Source organism: Psammomys obesus, unplaced genomic scaffold (genome assembly GCF_907164565.1).
Source record: "Psammomys obesus unplaced genomic scaffold, mPsaObe1.curated_primary_1811, whole genome shotgun sequence".
In the NCBI taxonomy this organism is placed as follows: domain Eukaryota; kingdom Metazoa; phylum Chordata; class Mammalia; order Rodentia; family Muridae; genus Psammomys; species Psammomys obesus.
Genome location: NW_026590677.1, coordinates 3,620,348 through 3,642,163, shown reverse-complemented (window position 1 = coordinate 3,642,163; position 21,816 = coordinate 3,620,348).

The following is a 21,816-nucleotide window of genomic DNA, read 5'->3' as shown; positions in this document are numbered from 1 at the left end:
CCTGCTGTGCTGCTCCTCAGAATGAGAGTCCTCCTGGTGCCGCCATCTTGACCCGCCTGAACTTGCATTATTTTAAACAACTGCAACTTCCGGACTAATTTGTCACTTTATGTTTCTTACCTTTGTTCTCTCCATTATAATAGCTTACTGACTGAATTAGATCTCTCTCATGGTCATTCAAAACACTTGATTATAAGTCAGTTGAGTTTATTGTTGCTATTAGTTTCTCTTTGAATGTACATGTGTCATATGGAAGTCAAAGGGCAACCTCAAATATCATCACTTCTAACCTTGTGTTGAGGTAAAGTATTTTTGTTGCTTTTCTACAGCTTATGCCAGGTTCACTGGCACAAAATCATCTAGGAATTCTCCTGTCTCTGTTTCCCATCTTCACATAGCAATACTAGGATTACAGATGATCATACTATGGCAGCCAGTTTCTGTGTGAGTTGAAGGAATTTGAACTCAGGTACTCAATACTTGCTTGCCAAACCTTTTTATGGACTGAATCACACTCCATCCCTGAGGGTCACACACTATTTGGAATTTCTTCTTCTTCATATTTTATATTAAAAGAGAAAATTCAAAAGCGAGATGTGGATAGTAGAAAGTCATTCTTTTCTTATTTGCTAGAGATGCAGCAACATCTAATTGCTTCTCAGTGAAGTATGAAACACAAGGAAGTGACAAAAAGACAAAAAATAGACAAGGGGTGAAAAGTAGCTGTAAAGAGTAAATAAGAGTATCAAGCCTGACCCCCTCAACACACTCAAAAATGTCATCAGTCCCAGGAATGGGCTACAGGTCAACACTTCGAGGAGTAAATCTATAAAATTCGCCACCCAAGAAACAGCCTCAGGATAACCACAAGAATGGGAAAGTATCTTATCTCAAGGTAGGGGATCTGTGTTAGACAGCCTACAGAGGTTCCTGAGGTCTATAGATATCTTGCTCAATGTTTGTTATATTATTTAGTCAATCACTTTGTAACAAGCGTGCCCTTGCTGAATGTCACCCAATCATATAACTGCTAAGCTGGAGATGCAAACAAAAACCTAACCATGCAGTTGCTGGGGGCTCTCTTCTCTGATCGACTGCAGTGGTGATGGTGGAGAAACCGAGCTTAAGCTGGAATAAAGCTCTTTGCTCTTTCATATGTAGTTCGGCTCCTGATGGTCTTTGGGAACTCTAAGATCTGGGTGTAACATGAGAAAGTTAAATTAGAGCAACATTTTAAAAAGAATAATTAAGAGATTGTATTCAAATATTCAGGTTAGTGCTTTGAAAAAAATGGATGAAAGATGATTATTACATAGTTATAACAGTCACCTGGTTTTTAGGAAGCTAGAGAAAAAAAGTCTGAAAACAGTATTGGGGAACAACAGGTTACCAATGTTCACATTGAGCTCCATGGATTAGGAAAATATAACAAACAATTCTCACCTAAGGTGCTGAGAAAAAAAGAAAGCATTTATAATCAGATACTATAAGGTTAATTAGAAGAAGGAAACTTTCAGAAAAGCTTCAGACACAGAGAAATTGTCTAATCATGGAACTGGTCACATGCTACATAGCTTGGGTCCTTGAACCCTTACTAGGGATGATGAAGGAATGAAAAAAAGCCAGGCAAGACACACATACAGAAAGGCTGTGATTAGGTATTCTGAGCTATCAGATGGGAAAGCCATTGCACACCAGAAACACAGCAGCACAGCTGAACAAGGAGGCAGAGTTATTCCACACAACTGAACAAGGAGTCAGGGTTATTCCATATCGCTGAACAAGGAGGCAGGTTTAACTAATCTCTAGAAACAGTCTGTGTAGGGAAGCAGTGTCTTTAGGGGAACAGCCTCTGGCTCAGGAAACCCTGCTATTAAGGTAGAAGTTTGGCATTACCAGATAGCCCCTGAGCTTGTGCAAAAATTAGGACTCCTTTTGTCCACAGGACTCCTCCTTCTCTGCTTGATCTGGAGAGCCTGCATCCCCACATCCTCTTCCTGAGGAATGTCACAGCCCTTAGGGAAGAAACAGGTAGAACTTGTTCAGCAAGCACCTGGAATTTCTGTAATTCCACCCTATGCTAATGAGACATCTCAGCACCCTAGTGCTACAGACAATCAAACTCATTTATCCTCAAAACCTCTCCCTGTTATTAGTGCCTGTTTCACATGAAATAAACAGCCTGCCATCATCTATTTCACTAAGACCTTCTGAGACTAGTGTCATTTATTCTGGGAAGAAAGGAAGTTCCCCTTCTCCTTGAAGAATTCATTGCTGGATACCTCGGCTTGACTGTCTGTCAGACAGCTATGTGCTACTGTTTGTTGCAAGTTTCCACCATTCACTTGTTCCAGCTCCACCCACCAAAGTACCACAGTGCCTGTCTTTGGGAGCAAGGCCAGCTGTTCTCAAAGCAGTCATTTTGTCCACCTCAACAAAACTGGGCTCCCACCCTGCCTCTCTCGGTTCCAGAGCTTCTAGCTTCTACTACCTTCTGTTCATGAAACAGCCACTGACTCACCCAAGTCAGGCCAGGACTTCATTGTTGCCTGGCTTGGCTCTTTGACCCTTTCCCACCAGGAGCATGCACTTCCACTTTAGTGCTCAGTGGGCCCTGAGCACTGCCAAGAAAATACCCTACAAATCCCAGGCTCCTGCTGAACACAGAATGACACCTCTGTAGAGAAGTCTTCAGTATGTAAACCTCTCATGGTATAAAGTTACGGTCAATATCTATATACATAATCAACATTTGTTCTTGAAAGAGAGAGAGGCTTTGCCATCTATCTGAACTACTCCCATGGTGTGGAAGCACTGGGGTCCTTATCGTGGTCCTGCTCTCATAAATAATACATGTTTTTTTAATGATTTTATTCACTCCCTACAGGATCAGTATTTTTCAAGTACTAAGTAGAGAGACCATGAAAAGTCACACTGAGAGGCTAACAAATGTGTTCTAACCGTCTGGAAGTAAAAATGTTCAGTAATTCTCCCGGTTTTGGTTAAGAGAGTCTGCCAGAGTCCATGATCTTGGGATAGAACAATTGGCAGACACATAACTCCAGGTCTTAAAATAGGGCAAAACATATACTTTTTACAAACCTGTATTTTCCCATTTCCAAAGTGATCTTGTTAAAACCAGAGAGTCCATACATGCATAAATTGCCAAGCATAGGGCCTGACATATAAATAAGCATGTAGAATTATGGGTATCTTCATTTTTTACTCTGTGTGGTGCTTCAATAGGATATGCACTGTGTTTTCATTCTTTCCTCAAAGACGTTAAGTAAAGATGCCTTTGAAATGTTCTAGTAAAAACTGTTTTTAGTTCGTTTTTTTTCCCCCCCTCTCTGGAAGGACATTGGGCCATTGCATCTCTTTCATGACCACAGCATTCCTTTTTGCCTTTATTTAATTTTGTATTAGAAACTATCTGGAATATTGACTAGTTTATGAGCATTTACTTCTCTACTGCTGTGGAGTTATTTGCTGAATTTTCTATGTAAAATATTGTCCCCAGACTGGGCATAGGCATACTTCAAGTTCTTCAAATATACTCATGAACCTTTTATGTAATGGAATATTACAGGAGTAATGGTGTGTGTGTATGTGTGTCACAACATTCTACTGTCAAAATTCACATACTCCAAAATTTTACTTTATAATCATATAAGAATTAATGTTAAAATTAAGTCATTGGGCAATTATTGCTTATTAATTTTGTATTCTATAATCATTTCATACATATGTATAGTTACTCTTTCATTCCCCTTACACTCTGGCTGAACTCCTCACTCTTTCCAGTGGAATGAGATCCACCAGGCTTGTTTGGAATTGCTTAGATGGGCATAATTCAGGGTAATTCGCTGGAGCACTGGCAACGTAACAGTGGATACATCACTAAAGAAAGTGAGTCAATTTCTCTTAGGAACCATTAACTGCAAATAGCTCCTCAGTGAGGAGTGGCATCATAACCCCACTAAATATTAAAATATTGACTAGCTTGATATTGTACAGTTCTTCTGCAGGTAATCATTGCTTCTGTGAATTCATAATGCAAATGCCACATTATGACAAAAGAAAATGTATAGCATTCTTCTCCATATTTATACTCTTATACTTTTGCAGTCTTTCTTCCTAGATATTCCTTGAGCCTTGGAGGAAGCAATATAAGATTCCCTGTGTGTATATTAGTTTTCTCAACTTGATGCAAGCCATCTCTGGAAAGAGGTAATCTCAATTGAGGAATTCCCTGCATCAATGTCCTACATCAACATTTTCTTGATCAAGGAATGATATGGAGAGCAAAACCTAAAAAAGAAAGTTCAAATCCTGGAAAGATGGTCTTTGTTTAAAGAAATAAACTAAGGATGCCATGAAGAACAAGACAATAAGCAGCTTTGTGCCATGGTTCCTGCTTATGCTCCTGATGAAATTTTTTCCCTGACTTACCTCAATGATGACTGTAACCTCTAAGCCAAATAAACACTTTCATGTATAAATTGTTTTTGGCCAGTGTTTAATCATGACAGAGAAACATTTTAGTACACCATATTCAGTGCACTTTTTTTAGTTACATTTTATAAACTCTGTATCCTAGCTGTATCCCACTCCCTCTTTCCTCCCCATCCTACCCTCCCTCCCAAAACTCCTCCCTGCCCCTTTCCAAGTCCACTGATTGGGGAGGACCTTTTCCCCTTTCATCTGACCCTGTTGTATCAAGTATCTTCAGGACTGGCTGCAAAGTCTTCCTCTGGGCCTAGCAAGACTGCTCCTACCTTAGGAGGTGGGGAGGCCAAAGAGCCTGCCATGAATTCCTGTCAGAAATAGTCCCTGTTCCCCTTAATGGGGAAAATCAATTAGTTAATGAGCTACCACGGGTTACATCTGAGCAGAGGTTCTAGGTTATATCCATACGTGGTCCTTGGTGAAGTATCAGTCTCAGAAAATACACCTGTGCCCAGATATATTTGGTCCTTGTGGAGCTCCTATCCTTTCTACATCATACTAACTCCCCCTTCTTTCATGTGATTTCCTGCACTCCGCTGAAGGTTTGGTTATGAGTCTTATTATCTGCTTTGATACACTGCTAGGTAGAGTCTTTCAGAGGCCTTCTGTGGTAAGCTCCTGTCCTGTTACTTGTTTTTCACTATGTCCAATGTCCATCCCATTTGTCTTTCTAAGTAACATTGATCATCGAGTCTTCTTACTCGAGTCTTCTTTCTTGTTTATCTTCTTTAGGTGTATAGATTTCATTATGTTTATCATATAGTATAGGTCTATATAAGTGAATATATACCATGTGTATCTTTCTCCTTCTGGGATATTTCACTCAGAATGATCTTTTCTAGATCTCACCATTTGCTTGCAAATTTCATGATTTATTCGTTTTTGATTGCTGAGTAGTAATCCATTCTGTAAAAATACCACAATTTCTGTATCCATTTCTCCGTTGATGGACATCTTGGTTGTTTCCAGGTTCTGGCTATTACAAATAAAGCTGCTGCTACACACATAGTTGAGCAAATGTCATTGTTGTGTACTTGAGTATCTTTTGGATGTATACCTAGGAGTGGTATAGCTGGGTCTTGAGGAAGCATTATTCCTAATTATCTGAGAAAGCACCAGATTGACTTCCAAAGTGGTTGTACAGTTCACATTCCCACGAGCAATGGAGGAGGGTTCCCCTTTCTCCACAAACTCTCCAGCGTGTATGTCACTTGATTTATTCATCTTAGCCATTTTGATTGGTATAAGGTAAAATATCAAGGTCATTTTGATTTGCATCTCTCTGATGGCTAAGGATATTGAGCATCTCTTTAAATGTTTCTCTGCCATTCTGTATTCCTCTACAGAGAATTCTGTTTAGCTCCATGCCCCATTTTTTTAACTTTTATTAATTATGCTTTATTCACTTTGTATCCCCCCATAAACCCCTCTCTCCTCCCCTCCTAATCCTGCCTTCTGTCCTCCTTCTTCACGCATGCCCCTCCCCAAATCCACTGAGAAAGGAAGTCCCTCTCTCCTTCCTTCTGATCTTAGTCTATCATATCTCATCAGAAGTGGCTGTATTGTCATCTTCTGTCATCAAGGCCTGGTAAGGCTTGTTCCCCCTGAGCAGGCCAATCAGTTTATGTCAGAGGTACTCCCTCTTCCCATTACAATGGAAACCACTTGGTCACTGAACTGCCGTGGGCTACATCTGTGCAGGGGTGCTAGGTTATCTCCATGCATGGTACTGGGTTGGAGTATCAGTCTCTGGAAAGACACCTGTGTTCAAATTTTCTGGTTCTGTTACTCTCCTTGTGGAGTTCCTGTCCTCGCCAGATCTTACTATTTCCCAGTTCTTTCATAAGATTCCATGCACTCTGCCCAATAGTTGGCCATAAGTCTCAGAATTTGCTTTGATAGTCTGCAGGGCAGAGCCTTCCAGAGACCCTGAGTAGCAGGTTCCTAACTTGTTTACTGTTTTCTTCTCCTTCTAATGTCCTTCCTCTTTGCCTTACAGGATGGGGATTGAGCATTTTAGTCAGAGTCCTCCCTCTTGATTAGTTTCTTTAGATATACAGAATTTAGTAGGTTTAACCTATATTATATGTCTATATGAGTGAGTATATACCATGTGTGCCTTAATGCTTCTGGGACAGTGCACTCAGGAAGATCCTTTCCAGTTCCCACCATTTACCTGCAAATTTCATGATTTCTTTACTTTTCATAGCTGAGTAATATTCCATTGTGTAGATGTACCACAATTTATGATTCTATTCTTCAGTTGAGGGGCATCTGGGCTGTTTCCAGATTCTGGCTATTACAAATAAGGCTGCTACAGACATGTTTGAACAAATGTCTTTACTGTGTACTTGAGCCTCTTTTGGATATATGCCTAGGAGTGATATGGCTGAATCTTGAGGAAGCACTATTCCTCCTTGTTTGAGAAAGTGCCAGATTGATTTCCAGAGTGGTTACATAAGTTTACAATCTTACCAGCAGTGGAGGAGGGTTCCCCTTTCTCTACAACCTCTCCAGCATGTGCTGTCACTTGAGTTTTTTATCTTGGCCATTCTGATGGGAGTTAGGTGAAATCTCAGGGTTGTTTTGATTTGCATTTCCCCAATGGCTAATGAGTTTAAGCATTTCTTTAAGTGTTTCTCTGTCATTCAATATTCTTCTATGGAGAATTCTCAGTTTAGCTCTGTTCCCCATTTTTTAATTGGATTACTTGGTTTGTTACTTTTCAGTTTCTTTTGTTCTTTATATATACTGGGTATTAGCCCTCTCTCAGATAAAGGGTTGGTGAAGATTCTTTCCCAATCTATAGGCATTTGTTTTGTTTTGATGATGGTGTCCTTCGCTTTACAGAAGCTTTTCACAAAGAACAAGACAATAAGCAGCTTTGTGCCATGGTTCCTGCTTATGCTCCTGATGAAATTTTTTCCCTGACTTACCTCAATGATGAGATATGTATGTTTCGTGAGGTCCCGTTTATTGATTGTTGTTCTTAGAGCCTGTGCTGTTGGTGTTCTGTTCAGGAAGTTGTCTCCTGTACCAATGAATTCTAAGGTCTTCCTAACTTTTTCTTCTAACCGATTTAATGTGTCTGGTTTTATGTTGACGTCTTTGATACACTTGGACTTTAGTTTTGTGCAGGGTGATGAATATGGATGTATTTGCATTTTTCTACATGTAGATATCCAGTTAGACCAGCACCATTTGTTGAAAATGCTATCTTTTTCCCATTATATTGTTTTGGCATCTTTGTCAAAGATCAGGTGTCCATAAGTGTGTGGGTTTATTTCTGGGTCTTCTCTTTGTTTCCATTGATCCACCATTCTGTTTCTATGCCAGTACCATGCAGTTTTTATTACTGTTGCTCTATAGTACAGCTTAAGATAAGGGGTGGAGATACCTCCAGAAGATCTTTTATTGTAGAGGATTGTTTTAGCAATTCTCGGTTTCTTGTTATTCCATATAAAGTTGAGAATTTTTCTTTCCAGGTCTGTAAAGAATTGTGTTGGTAATTTGATGGGAATTGCATTTAATCTGTAAATTGCTTTTAGTAAGATGGCCATTTTTACTATGTTAATCCTGCCAAGCCATGAGCACTGGAGATTTTCCATCTTCAGATATCTTCTTCAACTTCTTTCTTTTGAGACTTAATTTTTTTTCAAATAGGTCTTTCACTTGCTTCTTTAGAGTCACCCCAAGGTACTTTATGTTATTAGTGGCTATTGTGAAAGCTATTGTTTCCCTGATTTCTTTCTCTGCCTTTTGTCTTTGGTATACAGTAGGGCTTCTGATTTCTTTTTGAGTTGATTTTTGTATCCTGCCACTTTTCTGAAGTTGTTTATCAGCTGAAGGAGATCTCTGGTTGAAATTTTGGGGTCGGTCCTGTATACTATCACATAATCTCTGAATAGTGACACTTTGACCTCTTCCTTGATGATTTGTATCCCCTGGATCTCCTTTAGTTGTCTTATTGCTTCAGCTAGAACTTAAAGTACTGTGTTGAAGAGATATGGAGAGTGTGGGCAGCCTTGCCTTGTCCCTGATTTCAGTGGGATTGATTGAAGTTTCTCTCCATTGAGTTTGATGTTGTCTATAGGCTTACTATATATTGCCTTTACTATATTTAAGTATGTGCCTTGTATCTCTGATCTCTACAAGATTTTAAACATGAATGGGTGTTGGACTTTGTCAAATGCTTTTTGGCATCTAAGGAGATGATCATGTGGTTTGTCTCCTTCAGTTTGTTTATGTGGTAGATTACATTGATGGATTTCTGTATGTTGTTCCACCCTTGCATGCCTGGGATGAAGCCTACTTGGTCATGGTGGATGATATCTTTGATGTGTTCTTGGATTTAGTTTGCAAAGATTTTATTGAGTATTTTTTCATCAATGTTCATAAGAGAGATCGGTCTGAAGTTCTCTTGTTTGGTTGGGTGTTTGTGTGGTTTAGGTATCATGGTGAGTGTGGCTTCATACAATGAGTTTGGTAATGTTCCTTCTGTTTCTATTTTGTGGAATAGTTTGGATAAAATTGGAGTTAGGATTTCTTTGGAGGTCTAGTAGAATTCTGAACTGCAACTGTATGGTACTGGGCTTTTTTTGGGAAGGAGACAATTCATGATTGCTTCTATTTCCTTAGGCGATATAGGACTATTCTGTCTTTCTCCCTGATCTTGACTTAATTTTGGTAGGTGGAATCTATCAAGAAAATTGTCCATTTCTTTTAGATTTTCAAATTTTGTGGCATATAGGCTTTTGTAGTATGACCTAATGTTTGTTTGGATTTCCTCGGTGTCTGTAGTTATGTACTCCTTTTCATTTCTGATTTTGCTGTTTTGGATTGTTTTTTTCTCTGCCTTTTAGTTCATTTGGCTAAAGGTTTGTCTATCTTGTTGATTTTCTCAAAGAACCAGCTCTTGGTTTCATTGATTCTTTTATTTGTTTCTAATTGATTGATTTCAGCCCTGAGTTTGAGTATTCCAGCCATCTGCTCCTCTTGTGTGTATATGGTTCTTTTTTTCTAGGGCTTTCTGTTGGGCCATTAAGTTGCTTGTATGAGATGTCACAAATTACTTTTAGAAGGCACTTAGTGCTATGAATTTTCTTCTGAGCACTGCTTTCATTGTGTCCCATAAATTAAGGTATGTTGTACCTTCATTTTTATTCTAAGAAGTCTTTAATTTCTTTCTTTATTTCTTGTTTAACCCAGCTGTCATTGAGCATCAATTTTTTCAGTTTCAATGTGCTTGTAACTTATTTCAAATTCCATTTCTGTTGAGGTCCAGCTTTAGTCCGTGATGGTCATATAGACTGAGAGGGATTATTTCAATCTTCTTGTATGTATTGCGCCTTGCTTTGTGACCAACTATATGGTCTCTTTTGGAGTTCCATGAGGTGCTGAAAAGAAGGTATACTCTTGCGTTTCAGTGGAAAATTCTTTAGATATCTACCAGGTTCATTTGATTTAGGACCTCTGTAAGTGCCTTTCCCTATTTGGCTTCTGTTTATTTGATCTGTCCCTTGGTGATAGTGGGGTGTTGAAATCTCCCACTGTTAAGGTTTTGGAATCGATGTGAGATTTAAGGTTTAATAATGTTTCATTTATGAATGTAGGTGCTCTTGTATTTAGGGCATAGATGTTCAGAATCATGATGTCCTCTTGGTGGATTTTTCCTTTGATGAGAATGTAGTCTCCCTCCTCATCTTTTTTGATTAATTTTGGTTGAAAGTGTATATTATTATATATTAGGATAACGACTCCAGCTTGTTTTCTGTGTCTGTTTGCTGGAAAGAAATTTTCCAGCCCTTTACTCTGAGGTAGTGTTTATCATTTTTGTAGAGGTGTGTTCCTTGGATGCAGCAGAATTTTGGATCCTGTTTTTGCACCCATTTTGTTAGTTTGTGTCTTTTTATTGGCGAGTTGATTCCACTGATGTTGATAGATAATAGTGACCAATGAATGTTAGTTCCTTTTAATGTGGAGTCGGTGATATTACTGTGTTTCATTGCTTGTTTTCTTTTAATTTTTGTTGGGATATTATCTGTTGTGTTTTCTTGGGTGAAGTTGTTTTCATTGTATTGGACTTTTCCTTCTAGTATCTTCTGTGGGGCTGGTTTGCTGTGTAGATATTGCATAAATTTAGTTTTGTCGTGGAATGTTTTCTTTTTACCATCTATGTTGATTGAAAGCTTTGCAGGGTATAGTAGTCTAGTTTGGCATCTGTGGTCTCTTAGAGTCTGCATGACACCTACCCAGGCCCTTCTGGCTTTCATAGTTTCTGACGAGAAGTCCGGTGTGATTTTGATAGGTGTACTTTTATATGTTACTTGGCCTTTTTCCCTTGCTACTTTTAATATCTTTTCTTTGTTCTGAAGATTTTGTTTTTTGACTATGATGTGACATAAGGTGTTTCTTTTCTGGTCTAGTCTATTTGGTGTTCTGTAGGCCTCTTGTATGTTTATAGACATCTCTTTCTTTAAGTTGGGAAATTTTTCTTCTATGATTTTCTTGAAAATATTTTCAGGACCTTGGAGCCTGTTGTCTTCTTTTTCATCAATTCCAATTATTCTCAGATTTCTTCTTTTCATGATGTCTTTGTTTCCTTGGATAGTTTGTGTTTGGGATTTTTCTGATTTTACGTTTTCTTTGAGAGACATATCAATTTCTGCGAGTGTATCTTCAGCTCCAGAGATTCTCTCTTCCATCTGTTGTATTCTGTTGGTGATGCTTACCTTTGTGGTTCCTGATCTGTTCTCTAAGTTCTCCAGCTCCAGGGTTTTCTCTGTTTGCGTTTTCTTTATTGATTCTAATTCTGCTTTCATGCCTTGCACCATTTCCTTCATCTGTTTGAATATGGATTCCTGTCCCTCTATGATGGTCTCTATTTTTTGTTCATTTCCTCTCTATATGCCACTAATTGTATCTCTACTTGTGACTCTCTTTGTTTGGCTTTATTTGCCTGTATTTCTTTAAGAATTTTGTCTATTTCCTCTTTCTTTACCTCCAATTGATTGGCCAAATCTTTGATAGATTTGTTCATATCCTCTTTAACTACCTGAATTTGCATGGCTCTTGCTCTGAGAGAATTGTTTGTTTCCTCTTTATGAGCTTCACATAATTGGGTAAGTATAGCTTTAAAGTCATTTTCCTGTGCTTCTGATGAATTGGAGTATCAATCAATTTTGAGGATTCCTGGTGAAGTCATGATGTCTTGATTTATGTTGGATGTGTTCTTTCACCTATCCTTGGCCATTGGCTTATCTGAAACCTTCCCTGTTTGTTTCTGGATTCTGCAGCTCAGACTGGTACTGTCTCTCTCTGGGGTCTGGAGAGTTCTTAAGGAACCTGAGAGAGGTCCCGTGGCCTCTACCTGTATGTTGGTGAATTAGCTGCGCCTGTGGGAGAAAGTACACAGGTGCAAAAGGGCAAGTGCAGGTACGTGCATTTGTGTGTGTGTGTGTGTGTGTGTGTGTGTATAAATGTGCGTGGAAATATGCCTCAAAGGACAGTGATAGAGAGAGAATGTTGAACCCTTGAGTGTGTGGAAGGGGCTCTGCCTTGCATGCTTCTAGGGGGTTATTTGTGCATGCACTGCGTATGTAGCAGGTACTGGTGATGGTCAACGTGCAATTTCCTGAGGTATCCACCCTACCTCCTCAGTTGGACCCACAGAGCAGGGGCTTCAATGTCCCAAGTGATCCTCTGTTTCCCAGAGTCAGTATATGGGTGGGAGGGCTCCAATGACTGGCTTCTAGTTTAGCAAGACCCTGGATCTGGGGTTTTCCAGACACTCAAGGGTGCACTCAGTCTCAAGGAGGTCACCTTGGCAAGGATCATGGTATCCAGGCTCTCTTCTCTCTGATTTGGCCCTGCTAAGATTCCAGTCCAGATGCCTTCTGGGAAGTCCTAGGGGCCCTTCACTGTACTCTCCAAAGCTGGGAGGCCACTGCCTGGTGTACCTAGCTTGTATGGCGGGTCTGCTGGGCTTTGGTGTGTATATAGTGTATTATCTGTCACTGAGGGTTTGGGTGGGCCTTACAGTCAGTGGCTGAGAGACCCTGCAGAGTCAGTATGGTGGCTAGCAGTCCTGGTATCCCAGGAGGATGGTGCCGTGGTTCTGGGACTCCAAGACAGGTACAGCTGGCAGTTGCTGCTAAGGGCCTACAAGCCCTGCCTCAGCCACTATAGACCCAAGGCAGTGAGCTCTGAGCTGAGAATCTCGGTGAGCTGGCTGTGCTGTGGAGGAGAGATGTCCGAGAAAGGGGAAGTGCCAGGAGATCAAAGGATCTTTTCTTTCCTTCCCTAAACAAGTCCACGGGTGACCCAAGACCAATGTTCTCCTCATGCGATGTTTCCTGTCCTTTAGAAATCCTCACCATCATTTTCCTAGCTTCAGAAGTCCTTCCATTCACCAACTCAGGCGTTCAGCTTTTCTGCAGCTCAGAAACTGTGCATGCTAGTCTCCATCTTTGCTCCTCCCCCAATTTCTTCTGTGCACTTTGATTAGTCTCTCCTTTAACCATTCTCCATTAAAAATGGAAGCTTTCCTTACCAAGGCTGAGAACATCTCTCCTCTAAGGATGTAAACATAAATATTTGAAAGATAGTTTGGCAGCATATCCTTTTACAGTATAAGAATAGTACACACTAGTCAGGCATGGTGGTACATGCCTGTAATCCCAGCACTCAGAAGGCAGAAACAGGTGGATCTCTGAGTTTGAGGCCAGACTGCTCTACAAAGTGAGTCCAGAACAGACAAGACTACACGAATACACCCTGTATTGAAAAAACAAACAAAAATAGTAGCCCCCTCCCAGAACCTATGTCTTTCACATCATGTGCCTCCGTGAATACGGGTATGAATTTCTCCCTGTAAAGGGAACTCTAAAATAACCCCAAAAATAGTTGGTAATAACCCCCCATGATACTCATGTCACTATTTTTGCAGTGAGCACATATTGCTTGGCAGTTTGGTGTTGTAGATAGCTCTGCTAGCAACTGTAAAGAGAGTTGAGTGCCAAGCAAAACGCTTTTTGCCTATGTGACTATTCATCATGGAGAAAATTCAATTCTTTAGTTTCTTCTTCATGTGCCTTTCCTTTGACGATTATCACACTGGAAATTGGGATGACCAAACTCATTCCATATTGAATTGATAGGGTGCAGGCAATTAGGCATCTCTGCTTTGCTGAACCAATCCAAAGTGGAACTGTAACAATAGCTGTCAGGGGTAGAAGATATCTTGAGACTATTTCTAGGAGAGCAATTGAAAAGTCTTCCTTCAGTTTTATAGATGTTGTTTAAAGATCCCTTGAGAAAAAAGTGTCTCTCTCAATATGACTTAAATACTTAATCTCTGTACTGCACTGTCTGGACTAAACAAGGTCTATGTTTTTATTCACGTTATCTGCAATTGAACAACGTACTTCCATTCCATCAGCATTTAAGCATTGAAGCACTATGTGTCCCTGTGCAAGACTGTCTCTTTCCATTATTTGTGGATAATATAGTGTATAATTATATAACACAATGATACACTGTGTTTGTAGTCTCCTCAGATTGAATGGTGTTGCATTATGCCAAATGAATCATGTTAAACATGCACAGACTCTTTGTTAATTGGCCAACTGTCAGGTACTAACAGTCAGAGGAATGAAAGGGCATAATAGTTTGATATTTGCAAGATCTCTATTTCCTATGAATTTATAACCTTCTAAAATAAATACATTCACTGACCAAGTTCAGAACGCAGCTGTGCTAACTGTAAGATTGAGTGCAATCTGAAGTCTCATCTCTTCTCTATTTTCATAGATAGTTATGTAGTTCTAGATAGTGGTCCACTTGGATTCAGAGTAGAATGACAGCCTAGTATTGATGCATGACTGAAAACACAGTGGTTGGTGATAAAGGGCATGGAAAAAGAAGAGAGGATAGTCAGAGCAAGTCACACAATAATAATATATTTGTTGGGAGTGACTGCTCTATTACAGTAACCTGGCATATATATTAGAAGAGGTAACAAGGGGAAATTATATCAGACAAAAGAATGGTGAGAAATGTATTACTAGATTTCTAAGGTATGTAGACTATTGATATTTCTTTTACACAAATTCTATAAGCTAAAGTCTGAATGAATTTGCTTTCAGTTATTCACAATTAAGAATTCTGAACACTTAAAGCCAAATCAGCGAACCGCCCTAGTGATGATTACCAGGTGAACAAAGCTCTCCAAAGTAGGCTGTTTTATTGCTGTTGTTTTGTTTGTTTGTTTGTTTGTTTGTTTTTCTGCACTGCTCATTCTATTTAGTAGCATCACTATGTTACCTGGTTGTAGAATGATATTCTGAGAGAAATTCTAGCACCTATATATAACTAACTACTTGCAGACTCTCACAATGTTCCCAGTTACCATATACCTCAAGGAAAAAAAATATATTTGGAACCAATGCTTGAAAAACGAAGCGAAAGCTGCAAGTCAGAATCCATACCATGTTGGGGAAATATTTACCATTCCTTTCTATTGTTATATGCACAGCTTTATTTGGTTCACAAATTCTATGCAAGTTAATGTCCTCGGAGGTTGGCCAATCAGATAGAGAAGCAATAAAAACACAAAGTTTTCATGTTATACAATTGATAGAGCTAAGCTAAAATGGAAATGACTTTGGTGGTATGAATAGTGAACCTGTTAAATGTTTACCTTTTATCACCTCTAAAATAAAAATAATACAACGTTCTACTTTCAAGATTTCTTTGTGTTGCTTCTTCTTCTTTCTTCTCTCCTCCGTTCTCTTTCTGTACCTCCTCTCTGTGAGACACAGTCTCACTAGGTAACAGGGCTGGAACTTTCTACATAGACCAGGTAGGCCTGGGACTCACAGAGATCTATCTGCCAGTGCCTCTTGAATGTTGTGCTTCAAAGCATGTGTCACCAAATCCATCCAAAGCTAATTTATTAATTTTTGTAAGTGTATCACACTATTCACAAAATCTGACTGAGGAACATATGGGATTCTCTCTATGTGCCTCCATAACAAAATGCCGTAAATGAGGTACCTTAAATAACAGAAATTTTCTGTCTGTCTGTCTCTGTCTTGACTAAGATACTGAATTCTAGTAGCCATCATAGATTTATCCTCAAAATTCTCCTTCTGACTTGTGTCTTCTTTATATGGCTTTGTCTTAGGAAGTAGACATACAGAGGAAAAGAAAGATACAAGAAGCATGAGGTCTCTCATGGACACTTATCCTATTAGATTGGGGTCCCATTCTCCTGAATTCATTTGATCTTCTTTCTTTCATTTGAGATTCTATTTCCAAATGGGGTCACATTAATGGCCAGGTCTTCAACATATAAAGTTAAGAAAAACACATTCAGTTGATAACATCTCTGTACTATATTTTTAATTCCTCTGTAAATCTAAATGTTATCATGGAAAATGGAATTGGACATAGAAGATTATAACTTCAGTTGAGCCATTATGATGGTTTTCATAATCAGGATATGGTAATCTTGTTTGTTGCTATTTATAACATCCAAATAATGTGCTTAAAATTTGGTTGTGACCGCTTATGCTTTCAAAAACTCTAATCTAGCCATAAGTATTTTTATGTCTGGCAATACAGCAGAAACATAGCTTTAGCTTTGAAACATATAAGTTGCTAATAAAAAAACCCTAAGAACTGACATTTTTATTAATGCATTATAAATGTTATATGTATACCAATAAATAGACAACAATGAGGCAATGAATTACAAAATCCCATTTTGACAGCAGTCCAACTCTCCAAGGTCAGTGAATAACAAGAAAAAAGTGCCAACCATTTAAGGGAGAAATTTTCTGAAGAAGTTTGTTTCTGATCTCTTTTCATTTGCTAATTAAAAAAAAAAAACATGAATGCAAGTAAAAATGCAAACTAACTAATTTCAGTGGTTTGTTAACAACTGGTCTGTAGTGATTTAAACCTGAATTCATTCTGTTATACGTTTTTGGCAACTTGAAATTCTATATATTTTAGTTTTGCTCAATTCACTAAATGCTGATTGCTTGATGATGTGTAAGAGAGCTAATTAGATATAAATACCAACCAGGACCCAAATAACAAGGATCATAATGATCATACAGTGAACAGCTGTGCCATTCGATAAATTGGTTTCTTTTCTAATACTTCCCCAATTCAAACATTTTCTACTCCAATTTTTTTTTCCTTCATAGGCCAGATTCAGTATTTTTAAAAATCCTGCAAATGTAGGACTTCAGAAGGACAGAAAAATTTGAGGCTTTGTGAACTTTTGTTATAAAAGCAAGATAGAAATTTTTTTATTGATTATAGCTTTCTCTGATTTCCTGATCATACACTATATAATGGTAATGCATATAGGATGCATGCAAGAATAAAACACTAGGTTAATAGTAAATAGTCATCTATACATGTGAACTCTACGCTATTTTGATTCTTTTCCTTTCAAACATATTTATTTATTTTTACCTTTGAGTATTTTGCCTGCATGTATGTATGTGTCTGTGTGTGTGTGTGTGTGTGTGTGTGTGTGTGTGTGTGTGTGTGTGTACCCCAAGTGTGCATTGCCTGAAGAGGTCAGAAGAGGGCATTAGATCACATGGAACTGGAGTTTCATGTGGTTATGGCCTACTATGAGAGTACTAGGAAACAAATCCTGATTCTCTGCCAGAGCAGTAAATATTCTTAACTATGGTGCCATTTCTTCAGCCTCTATTTAGTTTGGCTTTTACTGTTTTTTTTTTTTTTTGGTTTGTTTTGTTTTGAAAAATGAAAAATGGAAGGAGTATTTCAGTATTATTTTAGATCTAGATTTCATTTATTTCTGTTTATATTTAGTTAGTGTTTTATATAATCTAACACTACTTAAGTGACAATAAACACAAGAGAAATTGCTCCTCCATCCTTCAATGAGCTTACAGTCTAGTATGGGGTAAAGTCAAATTTTCTATATATTATTTAATTGAATAATTATATATTAATATTTTCTCTGACAGTGCAGAACAAAATTCATGCATCAAAGAAAAATCTGGAGTACTACATTGTTACCTGAGATAAATACATTTGAAAAAGTTTTCAAAAGAAGTAATATGTAAACTGAGACAAAAGTTAAGCTGATGAAAATGAGCAAATCCATGATCCTACACAGAAAGCAGCAGGAATCCACTGAACATAGTTTATGTCCATCTATTTCAGGCCTGTTTTGAAGGTACAAAATAGTTTTCAACTTATAGTTTGAAAACAGGGCTTAAGTGTCTTATTACCTTTGTAAAAGTACATCAAAATTATATCAGAAACATTAAAGCTAACTGATGAACATAATGTTAATAAGAGGGAAAAAACAGAAAAATAACATAAGAGGAAACAAAATTTTCAGTCTGAAAAGTAGTCCATCATTAGAAACTGACTTGGTATATCTAAACCTGTAGTTCTCCACCTGTTGGTTGCCTAAGACTGTTGGAAAACACAGATACTTATATTACAGTTTATAACAGTAGCAAAGTTACAGTTATGAAGTAGTAGAGAAAACTACGGAGAATGATTGCATGGTTCACTCCTTTAGGATCTCTCTCCTCTCACCCTTTCTTTCTCCTCCCCTCCATACCAGAATGTCCAACTCTATTCTCTCCATTGTTCAGCATTGGCTGCTTGTTTTTATTGTCAACACAAAGAACAAATGGTGGTATGTTTTCACAAACTTAGAATAAGCATCACAGTGCAATATCTGGATTGAAACCAGATAGTGTTGTAGAGAAATCAGCTTTTGAATGAACAAGGGTTAATTGTAATTATAAATACATTCCACAAGAACATTATACCAGCACTAAAGAAAATAAATAAATAAGGAACACTAAAAAAAAGTAGAAGAGCCTTTGAAACTTAAAAGTTATCTCCCCCTGAGGGGGTAGCAGCATTACCAGGCCACAGAAAAAGACAATGCAGCCACTCCTGATGAGACCTAATTGACTATGATCAGAAGGAAGGAAAAGAAGACCTCCCCTATCAGTGGACTTGGGGAGGGGCATGCATGCAAAGGGTAGAGGAAGAGAGGGATTTGGACTGGAGGAGGGAGGGAACCACAGGGGGGATACAAAGTGAATAAAGTGTAATTAATAAATAAAATAAAATAAAATAAAATTAAGAAAAAAAGTACTCTCTCAGGTAGGAAACACCTAAATAATAGGAATTAAAACATAAAATTCAAGACAGATTTCAAAAGAAGAATAATTAAGCCAAGAAAGAGAAATAGAGGAGAAAAAAATTTTAAATAGAAAAACCAGTTCAAGGGACCCAAAACTAAAATAATAAAAGTTGCAGAAAGACAGAACATAGCCTCACCCTAATTGTGCAGTAACCAAAGAACAAATTCAACAAAATTTCTAAGTTTAAAGGGCCCATGAAGTGCCTACCACAGAATATGTAAACTAACCTTCCCTGAACAAACCCAAATAAATGTTTAGATGACTAAAAAACTTTTGTGGCGATAAGAAGATACTTCACACAATGGATTATATTCCAGCAATAGCATCGAAGTTTTTAGACAATGGCTCAATGACTTAAGCATCCTCACATACATCCTCACACAAAAATATTTGACAACTTAACAGTGTTAAAGAATAATAAAACATTACAGATACACAACATCACAAAAAGTGTTCTATCCATACACCCTTCTAAAAAAAAACTAAACATTACACTCTTAACTCTAAGGTAAATGCAGTAGAAAGGGAAGAAAATAAAGACTCCATTATAAACACACTTTGACAGGCATAGATACACACGGGGGTGGAGGAAGAGATTGTATGAAATCCATTAAGAACATGAAAATGTGCACAATTTGGGTGAAGTTGAATTACTAATAAATGTACTATACTCTCTAAATTGTTTTTAGTAGTTTTAAAGTTTAGGTTTTATATTAACATCTTTGACATGGAATGGATTTTTACACAGGATGTCTTCTACACATGGACATCCTGGTTCCACAGAATCATCTGTCAAAGATGCTGTCCATTCCTCAGTGTATGCTGAAATGATGTGTTTCTTTTATTTTGCTGTTGCAGGTTTTTTTTTTTTTTTGCTTTAATTAATTTATTTATTCACTTTACATCCTGGCAGCAGCCCACTTCCTTCCCTCCTCTTCTCCTCTCTCAAACACCTTTTTCCCCATTTGCCCCTCTCCATCCCTTCAGAGAAGTGGGAGGTCACTCATGGGTACTAATCTGCTCTGGCACATTAAGTCACTGCAGGACAAGGTGCAGCTTCTCCCACTCACAGAAGACAATGTAGTCCTATTAGGGAAATGGAATCCAAAGGCAAGCAACAGAGTCTGAGAGGGCCCCCATTCCAGTTGTTGGGGGACCCACATGAAGAACAAGCTGAACATCTGCTACATATGTAAAGGGGACCTATGCTTTTTGGTTGATGGTTCAGTTTCTGTGACACCCAATGAGCCCAGATTACTTGACCCTGTAAGACTTCTTATGGAGTCTTTTACCCTGTGCTCCAGCTCCTTCAGTGATTCCCAAACACTTCCACAGAACTCTCCTAGCTCCATCTAATGTTTCACTGTAGGTCTCTTCATCTGTTTCCATCAGCTGCTTGGTGAAGCCTCTCAGAGGAGTTATGCTAGGCTCCTGTAAGCAAGCAAAGCAGAGTATCATTAATAGTGTCTGGGATTGGTTCTCTCTGGTAGGATATGTCTCAAGTGGTTAGGTATTCTTTCAAACTTTGCCCCATCTTTGTCCCAGCACTTCTCATAGGCAGGACATTTTTAGGTCAAGGGTTTAATAGGTGCATTGCTGTCCTTATCCCCTCAATGGAAGTCCTGCCTAGCTATAGGAGGTAGCCACTTCAGGCTCCATATCCCTGCTGCTAGGAGTCTAAACTACTGTGACCCCCATAGATTTTTTTTGGGTCTCCCCTATCCCAGGTTTCAGGCATATCTCAGAGATATCCCCCAACTCCAGTTTCTGTTTTCCCACCCTGCCCTTCCTTTTTTTCCCCACTCTCCCTACTGCTTATCCCCACCCCTGTTTCCCTTCTCATCACCTCTCCTACCCAGTGCCCTCATTCCATCCAACTCCAATGTATATTTTATTTCCCTTTCTGAATGAGATTCAAGGATCCTTCCTTGGGCCCTACTTCTTTCTTATCTTTTTTGGGTCTGTGGATTATAGCATGGTAATCCTGTACTTTATGGCTAATATCCACTTGGAAATGAATACATACAATTCATGTCTTTTGGGGTTTGGGTTACCTCACTCATGATGATCTTTTCTAGTTCCATTCATTTTCCTGCAAATTTGCTGTTTATTTATTTATTTTTTTATAATTTATTAACTTTATATCCCAACTGTAGCCCCTCCCTTATCTCCTCCCATCCTCCCTCTCTCCCTCTCCTCCTTAACTGCCTCTGCTATTTCTCAGAAATTGGAGCCCTCCTCCCCTACCATCTGACCCCAGCCTATCAAGTCTCATTTGGACTACCTGCATTTTCTTTCTCTTTGGTCTCGCAAGCCCCCTTCCACCAGGGAGAAGTAATCAAAGAGCAGGCAACATCATCCATATTGGATACCTTCTCTGTTCCCCTTACTAGAGTACATACATGAAGGCTGACCTGCCTATTGGCTACATCTGAGCAGACAGTACAGGGATTCATAAGAAAGATTTGGGGAATAGAATGACCCAGAGGGAACAGGATCTCTATAAGAACACCAATATAGCCAAAAATTTTGGATCCAGGGGGTCCTCCTGCAGAGACTCATGCACCAAGGACCATGTATGGAGAAGACCTAGATCCCCTGTTCAAATATCCTTGTTTTTAAAAGCTTAGTAGTATTCCATTACGTGAATGTACAACATTTTCTTAACCATTCTTTGGCTCTTATGAATAAAACTGCTATGAGCATAGTTGAGTAAGTATCCTTGTGCTATGGTGGAGTATCTTTTGGGTATATGACTGGAAGTGGTATTCCGGGGTCTTGAGGTAGAACTATTCCCAATTTTCTGAGAAGGTGACAGATTGATTTCCAAAGTGGTTGTACAAGTTTGCACTCTCACCAGCAATGGAGGAGTGTTCCCCTTTCTCCACGTCCTCTCCCGCAGGTACTGTCACTTGAGATTTTTTATCTAAGCCATTCTGATAAGTGTAAGATGGAATGTCAGAGTTGTTATGATTTGCATTTCCCTGATGAATAAGGACATTGAACATTTCTTTAATTGTTTCTAGGTCATTATAGATTCTTTATTTGAGAATTCTGTTTAGCTCGGCACCCCATTTTTTAGTTG